Consider the following 27,236-nt stretch of genomic DNA (forward strand, 5'->3'; position numbering starts at 1 on the left):
ATTCAATATAAGCAAAGAAACTTTTAATTAGGTCCCAGATTTTAAGCCGGAAGTGATTTCAATGCCAAACGTCGGTGGGGTACACGCCTTACGAATACCAAAGGCCGCGAACTGTAAAAGTGCGATTCTCAAAATAACTAAAATGTATTATCTGCTGGCAGACCGACATACTGGCCGGCCGATCCCTACAAAATTCCGGATCTAATTGACTTCGCAATTTATGCCAGCATAAGCCCACATCATTCCGCTCTCATTATCAATATGAATATGACTGTTGTTGTCACATCTCGAAAGTGTATTTAAAATAGAAGGTCGAACATACGATTTTCCAAACTTGGCTGGAGTCTCACGTAAACCTAAATATGGAAGTAACAACAAAACGAGACTTAGATGACGCGGTGGAAAACTTCACCCAAAAAATACATCAAGCCGCTTAGTTAGCTTATCCTCTTAGTTCAACTAAACCATACTGTATGAACAATGTGCCATATTCAGATGAAGATGGTACAAAATAAAAGACTACTTCGAAGGATCTGGCAGAATAGCAGAAATCCGCTTGACAAAACCAGGCTAAACAAAGCAATTAAAGGTTTAAAATCCAAGTTGGCAGAGCTGAAAGAAGAATCTACTGCAGAATTTCTTAAGAATGCCGAACCAAATAAATCCGATGAATATAATCTGTGGAAACCTACCAAATATCTGAAACGTCCTCCGAAGCGACAAGCGCCGATATAAGATGAAAACATCTCTTGGTGTAGATCCGACAAAAAAAAGCCGACGCTTTTGGCAACTACCTTGCGAATACTTCAAGCCTTTTTCTCTCAATAGTGACTATCAGCGCCAAAATGTTCAGGCTTTGTTTGAGAGTCCATGTCTAAGGGATAAATAAATACCTTACATAAAACTGATTGAAGTACAATTAGATGTGTCGCAGTTGAAAAATTCTAAATCCCCTGATCCAGATAATATTGATGCCTTGACAATCAAACAATTACCAAGGAAATGTCTACTATTCTTAGTTTTAATCTTTAATTGTAGTTTTAGGCTAATTCATTCTCCTACGCAATGAATGGAATTATAATGATTCCGAAGCCAACCAATCCCGAGAACGAAATAACCTCTTACAGAGGAATAAGTTTGCTGACAATATTTTCCAAAATATTCGAAAGAATATTCTTCGTCGATTATTGCCAGTTTTGGAATATTTCTCATTATCCCAGACCATCAATTTGAATTCAGGCAACTACATAGAACTCCTGAACAGTGCCACGGAATCGCCAAAAAATACTAAAATATCTCGAAGAGAAACAGTACTGTTCGGCAGTTTTCTAAGATATTCAATAAGCTTTCCATAGAGTCTGGTAAGAGGGGTTGTTATTTAAAATAAAAATGAAACTACCACTCTACCTATTTCTTAGGTCATACCGGGATTGCAGACATTTTTACGTTAGAATTAATGATGATACTTAGAACATATACGAAGTCAAAGCAGGTGTTCCGCAAGGCAGCGTGCTTGGCCCAACATGGTACACGATTTTCGCTGCCGACATGCGTATAATCAAGACGAGAAAAATGTACTGGTTACTGGGTCCCAAATCGAAACTTAGTCTCAAAAATAAGGCGATTCAATATAAACGCATTTTAAAACCGATTTGGGCATATGGAATGCAAATCTGGGGAACTGCAAGTAAAACGAACGTAGAACTAATTCAAAGATATCAGTCGAAATCACTCAGGATGACTGCAAACACTCCATGATACATTAAAAATATTAACTTACTCAAAGGACTTGAAATAAATATAGTGACACGCCATTAACCTGCTGAACAAGAGTGGAGATACTCGCGGACCGCAAAGGCTACATCCCTTAGACTTACCATTTAGATCTTAAGTTTAACTGAAATAATTAAGTTGTAAAGTATGCATATAGTATAACACTAATTTAAATCAAATCTTATACTTCAAATGTCCTTATGTGTTTAATGGACAAATTGCAATTTTAGCATCAATGAGAATCTTTAGTTACGAGTATAATAACATTGGCTTATTGTCACACAACATATTGTAAATAATATGAAATAAAATGAACTCAGTTCATAAAAAATAATTTTTTAAAATGTACTGACGTTAATTTTACGGAGGTCGAAAACATAGAAATTGCCAAAAAATGTTGTTCCTGGCGCCTTACCAAAACAAACCTGATTAGTCTAAATTAAATCAAATATGAGGCTTGGGAACAGCAGTTTTAAAAAAAGGATGATAGGTCTATAGCACAATATAAGATTTTATTTCAATTCCTATCCTTAACAATATTTTACCATAACAACATGGAAATGCAGTTACCTGGAAAAACTTTGATTATCCCACACTCATTCAATTTAATCGCATATTCAGAACTGGCTGGTGAAACAAGATTACATATTAACTACTTCCCCCAGTCGTAAATCGAAACAATTTTAGAATCTGATATAGGTCACATAAAAACACTATTAGAAACAGTGGACATTCACCATAGAAAAGCAAGGAGTATTAATATTTTGCGGACCGATTTAAAAATAGTAAACAAGCAATAATAAATACCCCTGTATAGAAATGAATTAACAAATTAACCTGAAACCAAAAATACTATCGAATGAAATGAAAAATATAAACAATATGAAATATTATTGGCATGGTACCAATTACACTCGCAAAGATTCAAGTTATTAACGTCGCAGATGGTGGTGATAAGTTCTTGTCAATTGGTAACTGCTCCGACACACTTACCAAGACTTTCGCTAAGGAATTATCCTTCAAGACATGCGCGCAACAATTACATTTCGGTTGCACGACGTATTGCAATTACCCACTCTGTTCGAAGTAGCACCTATTGGCAAGAGTTATTCTGCGTTGGATTTTGATATTATTGTTGGTGTTGATGCTGGTTCCAAGATAGACAAAATTATGTACCATTTCAAAGATATGACTGCAGGAGGTATTTCGTGTTGCCCTCGCTCCCCACCAGACCCATTTGCTTCGCTTCCTTTTTCTGGAAAAAGCAGAACTAACGGCGCAGTTGTTGAGGCCAATAATATCAATATCATCGGCGTACGCCAGCAGTTGTTCACTCTATTAGAAGATTATTCTGCAGCTCGAATTATTTTCTCCAACAGCAGATTGAAAAAGTCGCCCGATAGGGAGTCGCCTTGTCTGAAACCTCGTTTGGTATCGAACTGCTCGGAGAGGTCATTCCCGAACCTGACGGAGCTTTCGGTCAAAAGTTGCTTTGAAATTGACGAAGAGGTCGTGTGTGTCGATTCTCTTTTCACGGGTCTTTTCCAGGATTTGGCGCATGATGAATGTCTGGTCAGTTGTTGATTTTCCACGCCTAAAGCCACACTGATAAGGTCCACTCAGTTTTTTGACGGTGAGCTTTAATCTTTTACCTAATACGCTCTGTAGTTTTTTTTTGCGATGTTGAGGAGGCTTATCTCACGGTATTTAGCGTATATTGTGAGATCTCCGTTTTTGTGAATTGGGCAGGGCACCCATAAATTCCAATCGTCGGGCATGCTTTCGTCACACCATATTCTACAGATCTTCTTGTTGTTTTAGACGGATAATTGCTGTTCGGACCTCTTTATGGTATGATAATGGAACGTCCGCTCCATCGTCATCGACTGAAGAATCGAGTTAACCATCTCTTGGTGTTATGCTTTCACTGCCATTCAGCAGGCTGGAGAAGTGTTCCCTCCATAATTTTAGTATGCTCTGGGCATCAGTCGCTAGGTCACGTCTGAGAGTTCTACAAAAGTATACTCCGGTCTTGAAACCTTCTGTTAGCATCTCTTCCTAGAATCTTCGACTATTCCGTCATCTTGTCAAGCTCTTCCCACTCACGCATTTCGGCCTCTCTCTTTCTTTGTCTGCAAATGCGTCTCCTTTCCCTCTTAAACTTTCGGTATCTATCCCATCCCTCACGTGTTGTGGTCGATTATAACGTTGCCAGGTAGGCAATATGTTTTCTCTCCGCTGCAATACGACACTCCTCATCATATCAGCTGTCCTTTTGCCTTTTCCGAAAACCAATAGTTACGTTTTCAGCTGTCCGTAAAGAGAGTGAAATGTCGTCCCACATACCGAGTCGATAGAAAATCGTTCGGCTGTCTGTTGTGATTTCAGCTTGTTAACGTGCGGGTGGCGAGTGTATATCTTGGCTGCAACAAGGACCTCCGAGCGTATGTACCAGGGATAAAGGACCAGGGATGCCCAACTTTTTTTTTTTTACATAATTTTCCATTGTAGCCAGATCGGACAAAATAATGATTTTTGGGCATTTAAATTAAAACACCCAACATTTATTCCGATTGCAAAGTGTTAAATGTTGGACTTTTAATATATGGCGAAACTACTTAAATCGTTTTTTATGATTTTAAGTACATTAAAACAACTGACTTTTGATCTTTCAATACTTAATAATGTGAATTAAAACTGTTAGTTCTCAATTAATAAATGTTTTAAATCATTGCTAATTGAAAATGAATTATACTATGCATCACATTGCAAAACGTTTCATGAAAAATATTTAAATTTCGATTTTTCTTTGATTTTCATTGTTTTACATTTTTTATTAGCGATCTTGAACGACGGCAACAAGTCCCTCCATTCACATATATTTTTGGTATATTTATTTATTTATTTTAATGTGACTTGTAAATAAATTTACAAACATCCATTCACATATATATCTGATTCAGATCCAGTCAACTGTCAAAGTTTGGTAGGTGAGCGATTCTCATATTTCCAGGGACAGGACAGTTGAGCATTTCTTTATCTCTGGTATGCACGTCTAAAACACTGGAGCCGTGTTTTCAGTCTATCACTACATAAAGCTCTGGTTGGTGGCTTTTGGATGTGGAGAGAGCCAGGTAGCTCTATGAATTTTCCTATGCTGAAATTTACTACAAATAACCAAATTTCGGACCCCAGCGAAGTCGATCAGTCTCATCCCATTTGGGGATCTTTCATCATGGAGGTTAAATTTACCGACCGTCGTGCCAAAGATACCTTCTTTGCTCACCCCACATTTCTGCTACTCCGTATCTGATAATAATTCTCGTTTTAATTCTAATAATAATAATTAATACTAAATATAAAAATCATCAATCCACTGAAATCAGGTATTGAGAATAAATGTATGTAAATTTCAAATAATTTGTAGTGTTCACACTCCCTGGAGTAACCGAAAAATAAGGGAGAAATTTTAGATTAGCATCCACCAAATTCTGGGTTAAAATGGGTATCTGCGCATACTGGCGCTAAAATCGCTAACTGTGCGTTCACAGCTAGTCAAGGAGTGTTTGTTCTCGCTGGAAATGACATCAACCTACTTCATCATCAGAGTGCCTGGTCATAGCGGTATCGCTCGCAACTACAAAGCCGATAAGCTAGCCATAGGAGGCTCTTCGACGCTGGTCGACTATTCGCGCTTGTACGAACTCGAGATCCTTTTGGCCTAGAGTAGAATATTAGAGACCTTCGGCATTACTTGCCCTCGTTATAGCGAAATCGCCGAGAAGGATTTCCATTGACATCTTCCGTTCTAGCATTGGAGGTCTGCCCATGCGAGGTCTGCGTTTAGCAGGTGCAACTGCATGATTCTTTTTGGTCTAGAGTAGAACACATGAGATCTACTGCACTACTTTTTCTTAGCAAAGTTCATCTTACTGCAATCGTAAAGCTTCTTGCAGAATATTGCCAAATAGGCATTCATGCGGTAAGACTAAAAATATTGTCGAACGCTAGTTGTCAAAGTGGTATGAAGGAGGAGGAGGTGAAACATCCAGACACCTTCTCTTCCATTGTCCAGCCTTTGCAAAACTGAGGCTGAAATATCTATCACCTTCGGCGAAGCAAAAAATTTAGTCGAAACTGACATTAGCCGTCTCAACAAATTTGTGATAAGTTCAAAGCGCTTTGTCAATTTATAAGGGTATTAGGATCTATTACTTGTATATAGTAGCTTTAGATATCACAATGGAACCACGTTCTAAACTGTTACTGTGAGGACTAACCTCTACAGAGGATAGAGAAGACTCTCCAAATTAAGTATAACTGTAGTTTTAAGATACTCGCTTTTAAAGTGCAAAAATTACTCAATATAAAGAATGCAATTTTTCTATTTCTATTGAAATTTTCACATATATAGTTGACTTTTGTATCCACCAACACTTCACTGAATTGTTTCTATAAGTTATATAGTCACAAATAGTTTGAAATCATTAGGGGTATTCGCTTGCTCATGCAAGATTGCAGATTGCAAAAATACTATACCGAAATATAAAAGGGCTCGAGAGCACCCATTGCTGAATCTAGTGATATATGAATGGCTAATTCGGTCAATTTGTTGTGAATGACTATTAAGCATAGCTATTGTGAATTGGCGCACCTTCTTTATACATTTTTAACAAAAAACAAATCTATATAATTTAAATAGAAATTACAAAATCTATTTAAATTTAAATAGAATTTAACGACGTTATAAGCTCTCATTAAAAACTGCATATAAAAAACGCTTACGGTCAAGAAACTTCCTGCGATAAATTTACTTGTGCTAGTACGCAGCTCTCAAGAAATCTAGTACTAATTTTTGATACTTTTTTTCAGAAAAATGTGAATATGGCAAACCTGGTTTTGCGAAGAAACATCAAATCAACAATTGTTTCTTGAAGGAAAATCGAAGTAATCGTCAAATTCATCCTAAATTAGTTGAAATCATTATTATGAAGTATATTCCATTTTGAAATGTTGTATAAAACCTACCAATCATCAACAACATTTCTTAAATCTCAATGAAAATATTTATGTTACCATACACATACACACATACATATTACGCACAAAGTTTGTTTTCTTTGTTTATTCTTTCTTGCTCTTCTAATGTGGATCATTCACAATGCGTAACCAGCTGTCAAAATTACTTGAGAAATAATGTATTTTTTTTCTTGAGCAATTACTTGAGAGCTGCGTACCAATCTGTAATATGTCTTTATGTAAAATGACAGCTAAAACAGGGTTGCAATTATATTTTTGCGTGACATTGCACGCAAATATACATGGGTTTTGGTTTGACATATTTTACAGCCCTTGCAAATATTTTTCTGCGTGTGTTTGTTGTTGTGCCGGTGCATTAGGTGGAAAAATCTGCAATTCGTGCACCTTGCAAGGGTTTTCCAAGAGCAAGAGAATACCCCTATAGTATTTTATATAGTAAACCCCAAAAAAAGCTTTAACAGCCCTATTCTGAGAAAACCCTGATTTTTGAGAAAATATTTGCTAGGTTTGTTGTGAGGTTTATTTTATGAGGTTATCCTTACTGAAAACCAGCTGTTTCGCAAAAACAAAACAAGACAAAATAATCAAATAGGCAATCAAGAAAAGAAAGTATATAACTTTGCATATCTATTAAATTTGTAGCATATATAATAATTTAATTTATTTCAAGGATTTCAAAATGTGAAAGAACGACTTAGGAACAGCTGCAGCATTACTGCATATTATTAAAATATAAATATCTTTTAATTCTTACACGTAAAAAATTCTAAATACATACATATTTGCAAGTAGAATCGTGTCAGAATTAAAATATCCTCAGGGAGAATACTTCCTCCATTCTATTTCACTACAATAATTTCAAAATTCTTTAAAAATATTGAAAGTAACAAAACAAACACAACCGAGTTTACATTGTGAGGTTTGCTTTCAGACATCACAAATTTGTGAGGTAATTGTTTGCATTTGCGCTTTTGAATTCACCTTTAAGTTAAAAATCGAAAAGCTTTATTGTGTACACAAGTCTTGAATAATATGAGGAAGTGAAAACACCCTATTAGTGTTGAATAACTACTAAATTTTGCGAACAACAGCCAACCAAATGATGAACCAGTGTGTAGAAGACGTAATTACTCGTTTTCATCTATTTATCTATATTTTTTGAGTGATTAGCAAAAGACGAGGGGCGCAAATGACAATTGAAATACCATTAAAAAAGTATAGGTGAAAATTATTAAAATTTATAGAATCTAATATGAAAGGTTGACACTTATATTAGGAGGTGAAATATTATTTGATAGTTATGTGCTTTCGATTGAGTAAAAATGTAACTCGTTCCATTTTTTTATCTACATGCATAAGAGATTGTGTTTCATATACATATGTACGTATTAAATTTTGTGCTATTGAAAAAAAATGTAGAGGAATGCAATTGAGGACACGCAAACAGCCTATTTATTTTATATACTGCGGATACTCTAATAAATTGCAATAGTATAATTAATAAATAGTAATCAATCAACGACCAATCAGTACATAACAGAAAAGTGTAAAAAGAATATAAAGTTCAACAAAAAATGTGCAATTTGTAAAAAATGGTTCTTATTTAAAAGTGTTCTTGTGCAGCTTCAAGAAAAGAACTGAGAAGGAAAATCGATTTATTAAAATTTATCTTCGTAAACATTGCCAACTTAAGTTAATTTTTGCGGTCTGATAAATTGTAAACTTAATTTTGCTTGCGTTGACAACTCCAATCGGAAAGAACACCAGCAAACTCTTTATCTGTGTACGTAAGCAAACAAATATTATTTTTTTTTTTTTACTTTTTGAGCATTGTTAGGGTACATTTTGGCTGCGATTTAATAGGGGAATGTTTAGTTTAGTATCTCATTTTGAAGAGGTTTTGCGCAAAGGGGGAGGGGGTTGGGGGCTTGCTGCCCCCCTCATTTGAAAGGTAATGAATGGAGCTTTTGAATAATAGCACCCTTCCCCCCCTAGGACCACGGGGGGCTCCAGGGCAGCCTCCTGAAAATGGTGTAAAATCGCAGTTTTTCCATACAATTTTCACTAATTATTATAAAATGTATGTATTTTTACGCATAGAGTGACTCTATGTTTATTATTTTTATTATTTCAATGAATTAAAGTGGAAATCCACTTTATTTAAATAATAAAAACACTGAAAATTAAAAATTGTATATGTATCGGTAATACCAAGATAACCCAACCAACCATTTATACAAGACCCTGAAAAGTGGGCAATATATTACGTCCATTTAACGAAAATTTTGAATAAAAAATCGCACGATTCAATATAATATATTACATTGAAACAAGCGCAGCAGGGGAAAATTTGGAATAAAAAATCGCGCGATTTTTTATTCAAAATTTTCATTATATTTTCAGTATAATATATTACATTGAAACAAGCGCGATTTTTTATTCAAAATTTTCGTTATATGGACGTAATATATTGCCCACTTTTCAGGGTCTTGTATAAATGGTTGGTTGGGTTATCTTGGTATTACCGATACATATACAATTTTTAATTTTCAGTGAATTTCCACTTTAATTCATTGAAATAATAAAAATAATAAACATAGAGTCACTCTATGCGTAAAAATACATACATTTTATAATAATTAGTGAAAATTGTATGGAAAAACTGCGATTTTACACCATTTTCAGGAGGCTGCCCTAGAGCCCCCCGTGGTCCTAGGGGGGGAAGGGTACTATTATTCAAAAGCTCCATTCATTACCTTTCAAATGAGGGGGGTAGCAAGCCCCCAGCCCCCTCCCCCTTTGCGCAAAACCTCTTCAAAATGAGATACTAAACTAAACATTCCCCTAGATATTTGCTTAAAATAAGCATTTTATATTTTACATAAATATTATTACACACACAATAACAATAAGGGTTCCGTGTTGTCAAATAATAAGTGTTACCATATCCCAAACGATTGAAAACAATAAAAATAAATAAAAAAAACTCAAATGCAGGAAAAAAATTACCCTGGGCGATCCAATACCGGGGTGTGTCAGGTTTTTACGATAAAAACTCTTTTTTGCTTTGTCGGCCTTCGGCAGCGCGTCAAAAAAATAACCCTAGCCGATCCAACACCGGGGTGTGCCTGTTTCGAGAAAAACTTCTTTTTGCTTTTTACGGGAAGAATTTAGTATACCGTCCCAGGATTTCAAGGATAAAAATGATATGGTCGGATAGAGGAGATTATCCTGATCAAGGATATATACAGTTATAGCCGCAGGAAGCTTATAGTTTTCGAGATATTCGATATTAAAGTTGAAAATTTGCAATGTTTTAATTACATATATTCGATATATAAAATTAATTTTGCACTTATATTTTTCACTTTTATATCCACTAACACTTCACTAATTCCTTTGTACACATTTATTTTATATAATATAGTGCAAAAATAGCTTTTAATATACATTTAAATTATTGTTGTATTATGATTATTTGAGAATAACAAATGAATTACAAACTGTCAAATAATCAGTGTTACCTTATCGACATCATTTGTAATAAAGTGAACAGATTATACCCCAAATACGAGAATCAACAACCTATAAAAAAATAACCCTGGCTATAACCATATATGTTCGTGATCTGGAGAGTCTCCTCTATCCGACCATACCCATTTTATTCCCGAAATCCTGGGACGGTATACTAAAGCCGACCCAATAATATTTATGTAAAATAAAAAACGCTTATTTTAAGCAAATATCTAAAATATTAATAAAAAATAAACATGTAGAAATATTGTAGTGAAGTGTAACTGTATAAAAAGTGGGCACAATTCCGATTTCTTTGGCGCCGCGATTTGAAGGTACCGTTGGAAAGAGGAAGTCCTCCTGATTAAAAAATATATAGCGTTATAGGTACCGCGAACGCTTAGTTTACGAGATATTCGACCTTAAAGTTCAAAAATTCGAACATTTCAAGAAGCTATTTCACCACGTTAAACCCACTTTATTCACATTTTTCTCTTCAAATTAATTAAATTACACTATAATCTTTTAAATAAATCCACATTTTACACTTTTAGCAGGTTTTTTATTTAAAAAATCTTTATTTTAAAAATTACATTTTACACTCGTTTGAACCTCATTTGTTTACCAAAAATTACGAAGAAATGGAGCGCTGCCATGTGATGACAAGGCAATTCGCTGAAATTCCTCTTTTTCCGCAAAAATTCCTCTATTCATGCATATGGATATTTTCTTTTTTAAATTTGTTATGCAAATAAGTAATATTATATACATGTATTAGTAATATTATATAACAATATTATATATACATATGTATAAGTAATATTATATAATAATGTTACGTAATAAAGTGTAAGGTTACAGTACAGTACGAAAACTCAAATTTTGTTTCAAAATGTATAAGTGCATGATAACCGTAAAATATAACCACTTTATATCCAAAACTCATATTTTAAATATAATAATATATATATCGTCTCCTTAAATACAAACCAATGTGTCATAAAAAATAAATTGAAATCGCTGACAGATATAATAACCAAAATGTATAAATTTTATAACGAAAACTTAAATTTTGTTTGAATATTGGATATAAAGTGGTTATATTTTTTGGTTATCATGCACTCATATTGAAACAAAATTTGAGTTTTGGATATAAAGTAGTTATATTTTTTGGTTATTATATCTGTCAGCGACTTCCATTTATTTTTTATGATACATTGGTTTGTATTTTAGGTGACGATATATATATTATTATATTTAAAATATAAGTTTTGGATATAAAGTGGTTATATTTTACGGTTATCATGCACTCATATTGAAACAAAATTTGATTTTGGATATAAAGTATGCACTCAAACTCATATTTTAAATATAATAGGGGTATTCTCTTGCTCTTGCAAAACCCGGTGCACGGTGCAAGAATTGCAGATTTACAACGGCACAACAACAAACACACGCAGAAAAATATTTGCAGGGGCTGTAAAATATGTCAGACCAAAACCTATGTATATTTGCGTGCAATGTCACGCAAAAATATAATTGCAACCCTGTTGTAGTTGCCATTTTACATAAAGACATATTACGTCGTTAAATTGTTGAGGAAGATAAGTTTTAAATGGATTTTATTATTTCTATTTAAATTTTAAAGATTTGTTACAGTTTTTTTTCTTAAAAATGTATGCAGAAGGTGCGCCAATTCACAATAGCCATGCTTAATAGTCATTCACAACAATTTGACCGAATTAGCCATTCATATATCACTAGATTCTGCAATGGGTGCTCTCGTGCTCTTGTATATTTCGGTATAGTATTTTTGCAATCTGCAATCTTGCAAGAGCAAGAGAATACCCCTAATATATATGTATATGTATATATATCGTCACCTAATATACAAACCAATGTATCATAAGAAATAAATGGAAATCGCTGACAGAAATAATAATCAAAATTTATCAATTTTATAACGAAAACTTAAATTTTGTTTGAATATGAGTGCATAATAACTAAAGAATATAACCACTTTCACCACTTTATAACAAAAAAAACCAATATATTTTTTTGTTTTTAACGCAGAAAGGAGTACTACGCGAAAGTACTTCAGTCATCCCGGGTATTCGCTCGGCCAGGGTTATTTCTTTCCGCCAACGCAGAAAGGAGTACCACGCGATATTATTTCAGTCACCCCGGGTATTCGCTCGGCCAGGGTTATTTTTATAGAGCGCGGCCGAAGGCCGCCAACGCAGAAAGGAGTACCACGCGATAGTACCTCAGTCACCCCGGGTATTCGCTCGGCCAGGGTTATTTTTTTAGAGCGCGGCCGAAGGCCGCCAACGCAGAAAGGAGAACTACGCGAAAGTACTTCAGTCACCCCGGGTATTCGCTCGGCCAGAGTTATTTTTTTAGAGCACGGCCGAAGGCCGCCAACGCAGAAAGGAGTACTACGCGATAGTACTTCAGTCACCCCGGGTATTCGCTCGGCCAGGGTTATTTTTTTAGAGCGCGGCCGAAGGCCGTCAACGCAGAAAGGAGGACTACGCGAAAGTACTTCAGTCACCCAGGGTATTCGCTTGACCAGGGTTATTTTTTTAAATCGCGGTCGAAGGCCGCCAACGCAGAAAGGACTACTTCGCGAAAGTACTTCAGTCACATAAATTACGTATTACACATATATGTACATATGTAGAAAGTATTTTTTTATAGTTAATATAGAAAAAAGAATCACGCGATAAAACAAACAAAGAAAAATTGTTAAAAATCCTACATATTTACCGTTTAAGATGTGGTAAGGCTCGTTTTCCTCATAATTGTAAACAATCTAACCTTTTCAACGATGAGTGTGCTAAGTGATTTTAAAATTAACAAATTTAGGTAAAATATAACAAAATAAAAGTGAAATGTGAACTTATTCCAATGTTTAGAGTGTATATTTAAATATACAGAGTGAAAAACGTGAAAAAATTTAGTAAAACATAGAGAAATACCATGTGTTATTAGTGCAAATTTTCGAACTTTTAATCGTGAATATTTAAAAAAATATAAATTCATCCTCTAGAGAAGGTCCCCTATCCGCACATACCCCATTTATACGGAACTTCGGGTTTTTTATCCCTCCGCCTAAGTAATCGGAATCGTGCCGAAAATTTGTATTTATAATTAAAACAGATAAAAAGATTCAGTTCGGCATATTTACGCAAGATCAGTTATCGTGACTTCCCCTTGGCAGGCATGTTATTAGATGACAGCAATGATAAAATTATACTTAAAAGGCAAGTAAGGCCGTGATCTGAATTTACCGTTGGAAAGAGGAAGTCCTCCTGATAAAAAATATATTTTACCACATTTAACACACTTTATGCATATTTTCACTTTAAATTCATTTAATTAAACTGAAAACATTTAAATAAATTTACACTTTTTACAGGTTTTATAAGCAAGCAAATCTATATTTTAAAAATCACTTTATACACTCGTAGTGAACATCATTTATGTTCTAACAATTAGAAAATGGAGCGCTGCCATATGATAATAAGCAAATATGAGCAATTCGCTGAATTTCTCTATTTCCATATAATTCCTTTTTCTTTTAGAAAGAAGTACTACGCGATAGGGCACGATTCCGATTACTTTGGCGGAGGGGTAAACAAACCAAATTTCCGTATGTGCGGATAGGGGAGCTTCTCCAGAGAAGAAATATCCAAAAGTAATATAAAAATAACTGTTATTTTTTAAAATATTCACGATTAAAAGTTAAAAAATTTGCACTAATAACACATGAGGAATATTCTCTTGCTCTTTCAAGATTGCAGATTGAAAAAATACTATACCGAAATATACAAGAGCACGAGAGCACCCATTGCAGAATCTAGTGATATATGAATGGCTAATTCGGTCAATTTGTTGTGAATGACTATTAAGCATGGCTATTGTGAATTGGCGCACCTTCTGCATACATTTTTAAGAAAAAAAACTGTAACAAATCTTTAAAATTTAAATAGAAATAATGAAATCCATTTAAAACTTATCTTCCTCAACAATTTAACGACGTAATATGTCTTTATGTAAAATGGCAACTACAACAGGGTTGCAATTATATTTTTGCGTGACATTGCACGCAAATATACATAGGTTTTGGTCTGACATATTTTACAGCCCTTGCAAATATTTTTCTGCGTGTGTTTGTTGTTGTGCCGTTGTAAATCTGCAATTCTTGCACCGTGCACCGGGTTTTGCAAGAGCAAGAGAATACCCCTATGGTATTTCTCTATGATTTACTAAATTTTTTCACGTTTTTCACTCTGTATATTTAAATATACACTCTTAACATTGAAATAAGTTCACATTTCACTTTTATTTTGTTATATTTTACCTAAATTTATTAATTTAAAAATTACTTAGCACACTCATCGTTGAAAAAGTTAGATTGTTTACAATTATGAGGAAAACAAGCCTTCCACATCTTAAACAGCAAATATGTAGGATTTTTAACAATTTTTATTTGTTTGCTTTTTCGCGTGACTCTTTTTTCTATAATAACTATAATTCTACATATGTATATGTGTAATAAGTGATTTATGTGACTGAAGTACTTCCGCGTAGTACTTCTTTCTGCGTTGGCGGCCTTCGGCCGCGCTTTAAAAAAATAACCCTGGTCGAGCGAATACCCGGGGTAACTGAAGTACTTTCGCGTAGTACTCCTTTCTGCGTTAAAATAAAAAAAACATATTGAGTTTCGTTATAATGTGGTTATATTTTTTGGTTATTACTGCGGTTCTGTCTGTCGGCAAAACACAAACTGCATCAATTGCAAGATTGCAGGAACATTTAAACAAAATATTTGAATAGACAGCTAAATGGCGAATAAAATTAAACGAGACTAAATCAGTTCACATTGATTTCACATACAACAATACTAGATATATGCCTCTGTACTTAAACGGTGTGCAAATACCATATCGCAATACCGCGAAATACCTAGGCATGACCCTGGACACAAAACTTAGATGGAGTGCACATGTCAAAAAGAAAAAAGAAGAATTAGAAATAAAATTCAGAAACTTGTATTGGCTATTGGGTAGAAACTCTGCATTTTCCACATATAACAAAATTCTAGTCTACAAGCAGGTGTTCAGACCAGTTTGGACTTATGGGATACCACTTTGGGGCTGCTCAAGCCCTAGCATTGTTACTCAAATCCAGCGATTTCAAAACAAAGTTTTAAGATGCGCCGTCAATGCGCCTTGGTATGTTTGCAGTCACGATCTTGAACGCGATCTCGGAATTGACTCAGTTGCTGCATCAATTAAAAAATGTGCAAAGTCTAAATAAAATAAAAAAAATAAAAAAAAAATAAAAATTTTGCACTGATATTGAAACAAAATTTGAGGTTTCGTTATAAAATGGTTAAATTTTGGTTATTATATCTGTCAGCGGTTTCCATTTATTTTTGATACGTTTTTTTTTGTATATTAGGTGACAATATATATAATATTATTTTATTTTATAATATTATTATATAATATTACTATATAAAATTACTTATTTCTTTATTTAATTAAATAAAGAACATATCCACATGAATGGATGGAGGAATTTTTGGGAAAAAAGCGAAATTCCTTATTATCACATGGCAGCGCTCCATTTCGTCGTAATTTTTAGCACACACATGATCACTACGAGTGTAAAATGTAATTTTTAAAATAAAGATTTCTTCGGTAAAAAGACTGTTAAAAGTGGATTTATTTAAAAGTTTATAGTTTAATTTAATTAATTTGAAATGAGAAATGTGAGTAAAGTGTGTTTAATGTGGTAAAATAGCTTGTTGAAATGTTCGAATTTTGGGAATTTTTGAACTTTAAGTTCGAATACTAAGCGTTTGAGGTACCTATAACCCTATATATTTTTTAATCAGGAGGACTTCCTCTTTCCAACGGTACCTTCAAATCGTGGCGCCAAAGAAATCGGAATTCTGCCCGCGAAAGTACTACAGTCACACCGATATGATATAAATTTTGTAATATTAAAAGTACTTCAGCCACCCCGGGTATTGGCTCGACCAGGGTTATTTTTTTCGATCGCGGCCAAAGGCCGCCAACGCAGAAAGAAGTACTACAGTCACACCGATATGATATAAATTTTGTAATATTATAGAGTTTTACTTATTTGGAATAAGTGTTAACAACTCAATTATAACTGGAAAAATTTTGGAAAGTATTTTTACTATAGTTAATTTAAACGAAGAATCACGCGAAAAAAACAAACAAAGAAAAATCGTTGAAAATCCTACATATTTGGTGTTTAAGATGTGGCAATGCTCGTTTTCTTCATAATAAAGTGAGCTAAGTGATTTTTATTATAATAAATATAGCTAAAACATAACAAAATCAAAGTGAAATGTTAACTTATTTCAATATTTAAAATGTATATTTAAATATACAAAGTGAAAAATGTGAAACAAATTAGTGAAACAGTGTTATTAATACAAATTTTTGAATTTTTAATCCGGAATATTTTAAAAAATATAAGTGTTAGCAAGTGCCAGACAGGCACGATTCCAATTATTTTGGCGGTCGGGTATAAAAAACGAATTTCGGTATTTAAATATACACTCTAAACATTAAAATAAGTTCACATTTCTCTTTTATTTCGTTAGTTTTCAGCTAAATTTATTAATTTAAAAATCACTTAGCACATTCATCATTGAAAAGGTGCGATTGTTTACAATTGTGAGGAAAACGAACGTTGCCATATCTTAAACACCCAAGTGAGGGCTTGTTCAACGACAGCGTTTTCTTTGCTTGTTTTTTCTCGTGATTTTTTTTCTTTATTAACTGTAAGAAAACTGTTTTCAACATTTTTTAAGCTATAATTGATTATGTAAAGTACTTCATTCAGCGTTGATTCATTTCGCGGAAATTTGTTATTTTTTTTTGCATATACATAAATGAAGCAGCACTGTTGTCAAACCAATACTTTCAAAACACACATTGAAAAAACATCAAGAAATGCAATGATCCGAAACTTGGTGCAGATTCTTTGGATAAATTTTAGAATAGCATCCCCGGATTTCGGGGTTAAAATGGGTATGTACGGATAGAGGAGGTCCTCTTCTTCTTCTTAATTGGCGTAGACACCGCTTACGCGATTATAGCCGAGTTAACAACAGCGCGCCAGTCGTTTCTTCTTTTCGCTACGTGGCGCCAATTGGATATTCCCCCGGCGGGTACTGCGTCAAATACTGTCAGAGCTGGAGTGTTTTCAGCCATCCGGACAACATGACCTAGCCAGCGTAGCCGCTGTCTTTTAATTCGCTGAACTATGTCAATGTCGTCGTATATCTCGCACAGCGCATCGTTCCGTTCAGCCGTTGCCAATGCTCAAAGGACCATAAATCTTTCGCAGAATTTTTCTCTCGAAAACTCATAACGTCGACTCATCGGTTGTTGTCATCGCCCAAGCCTCTGCACCATATAGCAGGACGGGAATTATGAGCGACTTATAGAGTTTAGCTTTTGTTCGTCGAGAGAGGACTTTACTTTTCAATTGCCTACTCAGTCCGAAGTAGCACCTGTTGGAAAGGGCAATCCTGCGTTGGATTTCCAGTCTGAAATTGTTGGTGGTGTTAATACTAGTTCCAAGATATACGAAATTATCTACAACTTCGAAGTTATGACTGACAATAGTGACGTGGGAGCCAAGTCGCGAGTCCGACGACTATTTGTTTGATGACAGGAGATATTTCTTCTTGCCCTCGTTCATAACCAGACCCATTTGCTTTGCTTCCTTATCCAGTCTGAAGAAAGCAGAACTCACGGCGCGGAAGTTGTGGCCAATGATATCAATATCATCAGCATACTCTAGCAGCTGTACATTCTTATAGAATATTGTACCTGCTCGATTAAGTTCTGCAACTCGAATTATTTTCTCCAGCAGTAGATTGATTTAAGTCGCACTATAGGTAGTCACCTTGTCTGAAACCTCGTTTGGTATCGAACGGAAAGGTCCTTCCTGATCCTGACGGACTTTTGGTGTTGCTCAACGTCAGTTTACACAGCCGTATTAGTTTTCCTTTTCATGCTGTCAAAAGCAGCTTTGAAATCTACGAAGACGTGGTGTGTGCCGATTCTCTTGTCACCGATTTTTCCCAAGATTTGGCGCATGGCGAATATCTGGTCAGTTATTGATTCTCTATGTCTAAAGCCACACTGATAAGGTCCAATCAATTTGTTGACGGTGGGCTTTAATCTTTCACACAATACGCTCGATAGAACCTTATATGCGATGTTGAGGAGGCTAATCCCACGGTAGTTGGCGCAGATTGTGGGGTCTCCTTTTTTATGGATTGGGCATAGCACACTTAAATTCCAATTGTTGGGCATGCTTTCGTCCACCATATTTTACAAAGCAGCTGATGCATGCTCCTTATTAGTTCTTCGCCGCCGTGTTTGAATAGCTCGGCCGGCAATCCGTCGGCCCCCGCCGCTTTGTTGTTCTTCAGGCGGGCAATTGCTATTCGAACTTCTTCATGGTCGGGCAATGGAACGTCTTCTCTATCGTCATCGATTGGGGAATCGGGTTCGCCTTCTCCTGGCGTTGTGCGTTCACTGCCATTCAGCAGGCTGGAGAAGTGTTCCCTCCATAATTTAAGTATGCTCTGGGCATCGGTCACTAGATCACCTTTGGGGGTTCTACAAGAGTATGCTCTTGGAACCTTCTGGAAGCCGCCGCATTTTTTCGTAGAATTTTCGAGCATTACCCCTGTCGGCCAGCTTATCAAGCTCTTCGTACTCACGCTTTTAAGCCTCTTTCTTTTTCTGTCTACAAATGCGTCTCGCTTCCCTTTTCAACTCTCGGTATCTATCCCATCCCGCACGTGTTGTGGTCGATCGTAACGTTGCGAGGTAGGCAGCCTGTTTTTCTCCGCTGCGACACGGCACTCCTCGTCGTACCAGCTGTTTTTCGGCTGTCTGTTGTGATTGCAGCTTCTCGACGTCGAACCTTCCTTGTGTTTGTTGGCGTGCGTTTTTTGCTGCACAGAGGCGGGTGCGAATCTTGGCTGCAACAAGATAGTGGTCCAAGTCGATGTTAGGACATCGGAGCGCACGCACATCTAAAACACTGGAGACGTGTCTTCCGTCTATCACAACATGATCGATCTGGTTGGTAGTTTTTCGATCCGGAGACAGCCAGGTAGCTTGATGAATCTTCTTATGCTGGAATCTAGTACTACAGATAACCATATTTCGGAACCCGGCGAAGTCAATCAGCCTCAACCCATTTGGGGAAGTTTCGTCGTGGAGGCTGAATTTACCGACCGTAGTGCCAAAGATACCTTCTTTGCCCACCCTGGCGTTAAAGTCGCCAAGCACGATTTTGACATCGTGGCATAAGCGAGCTCCAAGCGCTCATAGAAGTCATCTTTGGTCACCTCGTCCTTCTCTTCCGTCGGGGCGTGGACGCAAATCAGCGATATGTTGAAGAACCTCGCTTTGATGCAGATTGTGGCTAGACGTTCATTCACCGGAGTGAATGGTAGTACTCGGCGGCGGAGTTGCGTGAACTTCTACACATAACTCCTCCAGATTAAGAAAATATATACATATGTATAGTTGCCGCTGACTTATGGTTTTTGAGATATTTGCATTCAAAGTTCAAAATTTCAACTATTTAAAATGCGTGTTTCTCTCATTTATAATGAATTTTATAGTTATATTTTTAACTTTTATATCCACTAACACTTCACTAATTCGTTTTTAACCATTTATTTTATATTAAATAATGCAAAAATAACTTTTATTCAACATTTAACTTTTGTTCAATTATTTTTCTTCACACAGTAGCAAAAGGGTTGCATTCTAACTAATAATCAGTGCTACCTTACGTTCATATTTTATAGAAGAACCAGAAGAAATAAAGAAAACAATAATACCCCACTGACAGGAAATAGTATATGACACATTAGTTTTCGGCATATAATTCCTTTCTGCATTGGCGGCCTTCGACCTCGCTACAAAAAAATACCCTCGGCCGGACCAACACTGGGCGTGCTCAGTTCTTTTGCGTTGAGCTCCTTTTTGCGTTAGCGGCCTTCGGCCGCGCTTCAAAAAAAATAACCCTCGGTCGGACCAACACCTGGGCTTGCTCAGTTCTTTTGCGTTGAACTCCTTTTTGCGTTGGCGGCTTTCAACCGCGCTTCAAAAAAAATAACCCTGGCCGATCCAACACCGGGATTTATCAAGATAATGAGAATTCTGAAAGGTTTTACATTACTCATCGCACGATAAAGAATTTAGTTATGACGTCATAATCTTTCTTTTTTCTTATTTTTATTCCATTACAACATATGGTAACACTAATTTTTTGCTTGTTTACAACCATTTCCTCATTTTATGAATAAATGGATTTTAACTAAAGTTTGATATGGAATTAAAGTTATTTTTGCACGATTTATTATAAAACAAATTATTAGAAACGAATTAGTGAAGTGTTAGTGGATATAAAAGTTAAAAATATACATAAGTGTAAAATGCATTATAAATCGGAGAAACACGCATTTTAAATACAGTCAAACCTGTATAAGCGAGAGTTCAAGGGAGCACAATCTTATTATCGCTTAAAGAGGTTTCTCACTAACCCGAGTTTCTCGCTAATGCGCGTACATGTGTAGTGTTTCTCTTTTAAGCTTAGTACGCAGCTCTCAAGAAACGTAAAAACTTCATATAAAAAAACGCTTAAGAAACGGTCAAGAAATTTTCCTGCGATAGATTTACTTGTGCTAGTACGCAGCTCTCAAGAAATCTAGTACTAATTTTTGATACTTTTTTTCAGTAAAATGTGAATATGGCAAACCTGGTTTTGCGAAGAAACTTCAAATCAACAATTGTTTCTTGAAGAAAATTCGAAGTAATCGTCAAATTCATCCTAAATTAATTGAAATCATTATTATGAAGTATATTCCATTTTGAAATGTTGTATAAAACCTACCAATCATCAACAACATTTCTTAAATTTCAATGAAAATATTTATGTTACCATACACATACACACATACATATTACGCACAAAGTTTGTTTTATTTGTTTATTCTCTCTTGCTCTTCTAATGTAGATCATTCACAATGCGTAACCAGCTGTCAAAATTACTTGAGAAATAATGTATTTTTTTCTTGAGCAATTACTTGAGAGCTGCGTATCAACCGTTATAGAGGTACGCAGCAATAACAAGTCACAGCAAGTACGAATGTAGTAAATATGTACATATGTAATATTATAAAATTATGTGCATGATATGCATAACATATGTACATATTATTTATGTACATACATATTTTTAAATGCCAAAACGGAACAAAAATTTATGCACTATGTAATTTTATTTTATTTAGAACTTACATAATATATTTACACTTAAAAAAGTCCGCCAATTTCGTTTGGGTTTGTGTTTTAGTATTTTGAATGCTTATCTCTAACTCATAAATATTGTCGAACATTCCTTGATCAACAACCACCGTGTATTGAAAGTGCTCATGGATCGTCTCCAACGCACTTAAAGTTAGCTTCATTGGAATGATCTTTATTTCTGTTTCTGAAATCTGTGCCTCGTCTTCACTGTCATTTCCAGCAAAACAGGTGTCCACACAATTCTTAACGATATCGTCGTCGGTTTGTTCTCCAACGGTAGTTACGTCGTCGTCAATTTGAACGAAATCCTCGAAGCTCGGTATTAACATATTGGATTCGTGAGACACAAGCTTAGACCATTCCTCTTTGTTAGGTCCAAATTCAACATCATTTTCCTCTGGCAGGTCTTGTTTATCTGTACTTTTCCAAAACCCAGCTTTCTTGAAACTGTTTTTAACAGTTACGTCACTTACTAAGTACCATGCTTTTCTAGCAAATTTGATAGCTAGAAGTACGTTAATGTCAGGGCTACTGTTTTCTTCCAGACTCTTAAGAACATGTTTAACGACTTTTCTTCGATAATAGCGTTTAAAAGTGTGAATGATGCCTTCATCTAATGGTTGAAGTTTACTAGTGGTGTTAGCAGGTAAAAACATTACTTTTACGTTTCCAAGTGTTGGTACGTCCGTATGGGCAGCACAGTTGTCAATGAATAACAGAATTTTTTTTCGTTTTATCTTCATTTGTCTGTCAACTTTTTTCAGCTAATCTTTAAATAATGTCTTAGTCATCCAAGCCTTTGTGTTATTGGCATAATCAACGGGAAGAGTCTTGACACCTTTAAAACATCTAGGTCGCTTTGATTTCCCGATGATGAGAAGTGGAAGTTTGTCCGTACTAATGTTTACACACTGGAGAAGTGTAAGGCGTTCCTTACTTTGTTTTCCTCCATGGCATTTTTCGCCTTTAAACGTAAATGTTTTGTCCGGAAGGCACTTAAAAAACCAAGCAGTAAATATCGTCTAGTTCATGCTCTTCTAAAAGATTTGGCAGATCTTCAGTCCAGTGGTTCACAGATTTACATTCCCCAGTTGCTTTTTTGAAAGCGATATCATGACGCCTTTTAAAACCCTCTAACCAGCCGTAGCTAGCGGAAAAGTTCTGGATTCCCAGTTTTGTAGCAAACTCTTTTGATTTTTTTTTTAACAAAGGTCCATCTATGGGAATGTTTTTATCGACAGTTTGTTTTATCCATTCCAAAAGGCACTTCTCGATATTGGGAAATTCGGAAACTCTACTCCACTTAATATTTCCATGTCCATCAGAGCACTCAGACTATATAGAGTCTTTTGATTTTATAATTTTATAATAGGTGGATCCTGGTAAATTAAACTCACTCTGAATTTCATTCCGCTATTTTCCGGATTCAAACGCATTCACTATTTTAAGTTTATCACTTAATGGCAGTAATCTGATTTTTCGTTTTGACATGATGCAGAGCAGAACTTTCCTTCGCAATTGATAACTATAAACTGAGTAAGTCCGACATACAGGACGGTAAACAGGCATACGTGTCTATTTGAAAAGAATGCCATAGAGTAACAGCATTTTTAGTTCCACGAATAAGAATTCCACAAAAAACAACAAAAAACAATGGTCGGAAGATTCACAAAAGTTAAGAATGAGTCATAAAATTGCAGATGTTAAACTTGTAAATAAAGTTCGTCTCTCGCTTATAGAGACCAGATAAGTAGCAGTCTCACTTACGGAGGTCTATGAGGCAAAAACGACTCTCGCTTACAAAGGTTTTTGTTTCTCACTAATAGAGGTTTTGGAAGCTTAAAATGACGGGTCCTAGCTATTACTCTTACTTATAGAGTTTTCTCACTAAGTTCTTACTTATCCAGGTTTGACTGTAGTTGATTTTTTGAACTTTAAATGCAAATATCTCAAAAACCATAAGTCAGCGGCAACTATATGTATATTAGGGCGGGTCGATTTAAAAATCGCCCATTGCTCTATGAAAATCATATTCTAGGGATCAAAATAAGAAACTTTGCCGAAGAAACCATACCTCTAAAACGAATTTTGATGTCCCCCAATTTGGGTCGAACTTTTGGGTAGGGGCAAATTTTGAAAAATCCCACTTTGACCCATTTAGAGTGATCCATTCGAGTCCAAATGTATGGCCGGCCCCTAATAACTTTGGACGGCCGATCCACCCATGCCAGTGGCACACCCCCTGGAACTCCCCTGGGGGGTTCCCCATACAATCATTTCAAAAAATCACCATTTTTGGCCTTTACATGAAAAAATCAGCTAAATGGCTATGTTTTTTCTTTATTTTTATTTATTTAGTTATAATAATATCTAATTTTTCTCCTAAGATATTTATTTAGTCAGAACATATGTAAATGAAAAAATTAATTTAAGTGAGTTATAGAAAAGAAACTAAAAAAAAATATTGTTTGAAGTCTTTTTTACTTTTAAGTCTGGGCAATTTCGCACGGCTCTCTAATGTCGTCGCCATAACAGCCTCTACATTTTCCGGTATAACCCGTTTGGAAACGCTAGCTAGCAATTGAACATGTCGTTCCGTTCCTTGTATGTGTGATGGAATTTTTGGATCATTAAACGGTGGATCATCTTGATTTAAATATTCTTTCAATGTATCGTACGGAATGCTTCGTGTGAATGGTGGTTCAAATACGATATTTATTTCATTCAAATTGATCATTTCCGTATAACTTGTAAGTTTATATCTGGTTTTTTATAAACTCTAAGTTCCATTGGCTCGTCAACATCGGTTCGATAGCGTAGAATTTTCTTGATGGCACAGTCGCGCTTTTCTTTCCTATCATCAAACAACATTGATAACAAGATATTTTCCGAATGCGCATAATATGAATTACCTTTAATTACTTGATTGACAATTTTGCGTAAACGAGGTTCTAGAAATCGTGACCAACCAATGAACTTGAAAAATAATGCACTGCCGTACACGACAGAGCTGTAATACTTGATATTGAAGTACATTGGCACATAACATTTAATTATAAATTCAACCAGAATTCTTAAATTTGCATCGGGATTTTCCGTTATCACATATAATCGCAATAATCTAGCGGCCTTGGGGAGCCACCGAGAATGTACAATTTTCCCTGGTTTGATGTTAGCCAGATCCACAGGAACCACGCCGCTAGAAATTGCATAGGCCATGTCGTATAAGTACTTCGAATCGGTGGAAAATTCTTTTTTTCTGGAGCAGGGGGCATATTTTGCAACCCAATTTTCTGGAAGCCGTCCACCACCTAAAAATATATAATAATAAAACAATTAAAAATGGTTGACAATTATAATAAATGAGTGATAGCAATAACTTACCGGAAGAATTTCACAAGTTTCGATTTGACGGCTCAGTTTTCCGGTTGCCGATCTTGGTCCAGTGCTGGTTGATTTATCCTAAGCTTCAAACAAATGCCGAAACGGAAGTTCGTTGAAGTGTAGAAGGCAAAAAAACCAATGCAATAGTCTTTTAACAGCAATTCGAATCGTCGTATAATTCCACCGTGTGGGCCAGTGTTTGTTGGCTCACCGTCAGTGCATATTCCAATTAATTTATCCAGTGATATATTTTTATCGTTGAAAAAACCATTTAATTTGGTTGTTTTGTATTCAGCGGTTTCATGTTCCAGTCTTACGTAACCAATCAATTCAGAATTGGGTTCTCTCAAAATAACAAGATGAGGTTCTTTTACCATCCTAGTATGATACTTCTCATCAATTTTATCTATTTATCTATCGTTAAAGTATCATCTTTTCTGCCATCGAATGAACTTTCGATTTATCCATGATGAGAGGTTTCCCATGCTTATCTTTAATTTTAAAATCTTGCAAAAGAGCGGTTCCCAATGCTGATGCTACTCTGCCAGGCACACCAAATCTGTCACATACCAAGGCAAAGTTAAAACAATCGTATCTCTCTGTGTATTGTGAACTTGTGCTTCTATCCATATCTTCTTGAACCGGTGGCGATGCGTATGTTGAATTATCGGGATCTTGGTATGTTGGCATTGATGACATAGACGTTGCTCCTTGCTCTTCAGTTTCCATCATAAATGCATTCATTGTTAGTCTTCTCTGATTATATTGATCGGGCATGAACTCTTTGAGGCGTTCCGGAACCCAGCCGCATGCACATGGAGCTGGCTTCAAATCGCATTTCCATGTTCCAATGTAAAAAATTGTTTCCAGAGATTTTACATACTCTGTAAATTGTTGGGTGTTGTTTTTTCTCTTGATTTGCTCTTGATACTTGTCAAGCAATTTATTCAATTTATTACATACACTTTTTTTCAGCATTATTTCCATACCAAGTTTTTCCCAAATTCCAATCAACTTATCTTGTACTTGAATAGTGAATGATTTATGGGAAAACTTTTTTGTTCTGTTTTAGCACGTTCGCTTAAGTAAAAATAATATCTCAAGATATCCAGATGGGTTGGTAAATTAAGATCAGTCAAATCAGTAGACACACCAAAAACAGTAACATCATGCTTGGGTATATGACTCATTGGGTTTTCGATAGTTGTTGATGTAGTTGCTTCATCTTGCGGTGTAGAGGATTGTGGATTCATTGTAAAATTTTTGATGTGGAATGGTCACTTCACTTATTATTTTTTTTGAAATACCATAGTGGTTATTGCTTTAGTTCTCCTCACTTTCAGAGGTAATAGGAATGAAATGGTAATTTCAATTCTATTTCAAAATTTGCCCCTACCCAAAAGTTCGACTCAAATTGGGGGACATCAGAATTCGTTTCAGAGGTATGGTTCCTTCGGCAAAGTTTCTTATTTTGATCCCCAGAATATGATTTTCATAGAGCAATGGGCGATTTTTTTGCCTCCCCACAAATCGACCAGGCCTAATGTATATATATTCTTGATCTGGAGGACCTCCCCTATCCGTACATACCCATTTTAACCCAGAAATCGGGGGATGCTATTCTAAATCGCAGCCGATTCTTTACTCAATGGAATCAAGAAAGTCATATTGTTACGGGCCATCACAACCAGTTTTGGTTTTAATAAAAGGCAAATGTCAAGAAAATATTTAACGTTTACAAAAGATTTATGTAATTCGTAAAATTTGGTTGTAAGTTACCATGAAAGATGTCAGGCTATAACAGACAATTTGTGAGATTGGAGCAAGTATTGAATAAATATTAGCTACAATAAAACATTAGATTTTCTCACACATTTTAATTGGTAAAGCCTTTCCTACTTTGGTTCATTAAATCACTAAGCAATGTATATTTCTTTTCAATACACTCCGAAAAAAACTAAAGTGACGAAATTATAATAATCGCTATTAATTTGGCAGTTATACCATTTTTAGAAGATTCATGGATATCTTCAAAAGTATATCCGTGACAGTTGGGTCTTCGTAATCGGAACGGACCCGGATATAAAATATAGTATTTATGTTATATTATTTTATTAAAAAATATGTGCT

At 35.4% G+C, this 27,236-nt stretch overlaps 1 protein-coding gene across 4 annotated transcripts in view; it reads left to right on the forward strand.

The window, feature by feature from the left end:
• The first annotated feature begins 7,909 nt into the window (after positions 1 to 7,909).
• LOC126764831 (phospholipid-transporting ATPase VA) overlaps positions 7,910 to 27,236 on the forward strand; it is an 80,509-nt gene continuing 61,182 nt past the window's right edge. For 2 of the 4 annotated variants that reach the window (XM_050482404.1, XM_050482407.1), the window contains exon 1: positions 7,910 to 8,596. The gene's annotated coding sequence lies outside the window, so the exon portion shown is untranslated. The remainder of the gene's footprint in view (positions 8,597 to 27,236) is intronic. The other 2 variants (XM_050482405.1, XM_050482406.1) reach the window with 2 other exon arrangements.

Source organism: Bactrocera neohumeralis, unplaced genomic scaffold, assembly GCF_024586455.1.
Source record: "Bactrocera neohumeralis isolate Rockhampton unplaced genomic scaffold, APGP_CSIRO_Bneo_wtdbg2-racon-allhic-juicebox.fasta_v2 cluster10, whole genome shotgun sequence".
In the NCBI taxonomy this organism is placed as follows: domain Eukaryota; kingdom Metazoa; phylum Arthropoda; class Insecta; order Diptera; family Tephritidae; genus Bactrocera; species Bactrocera neohumeralis.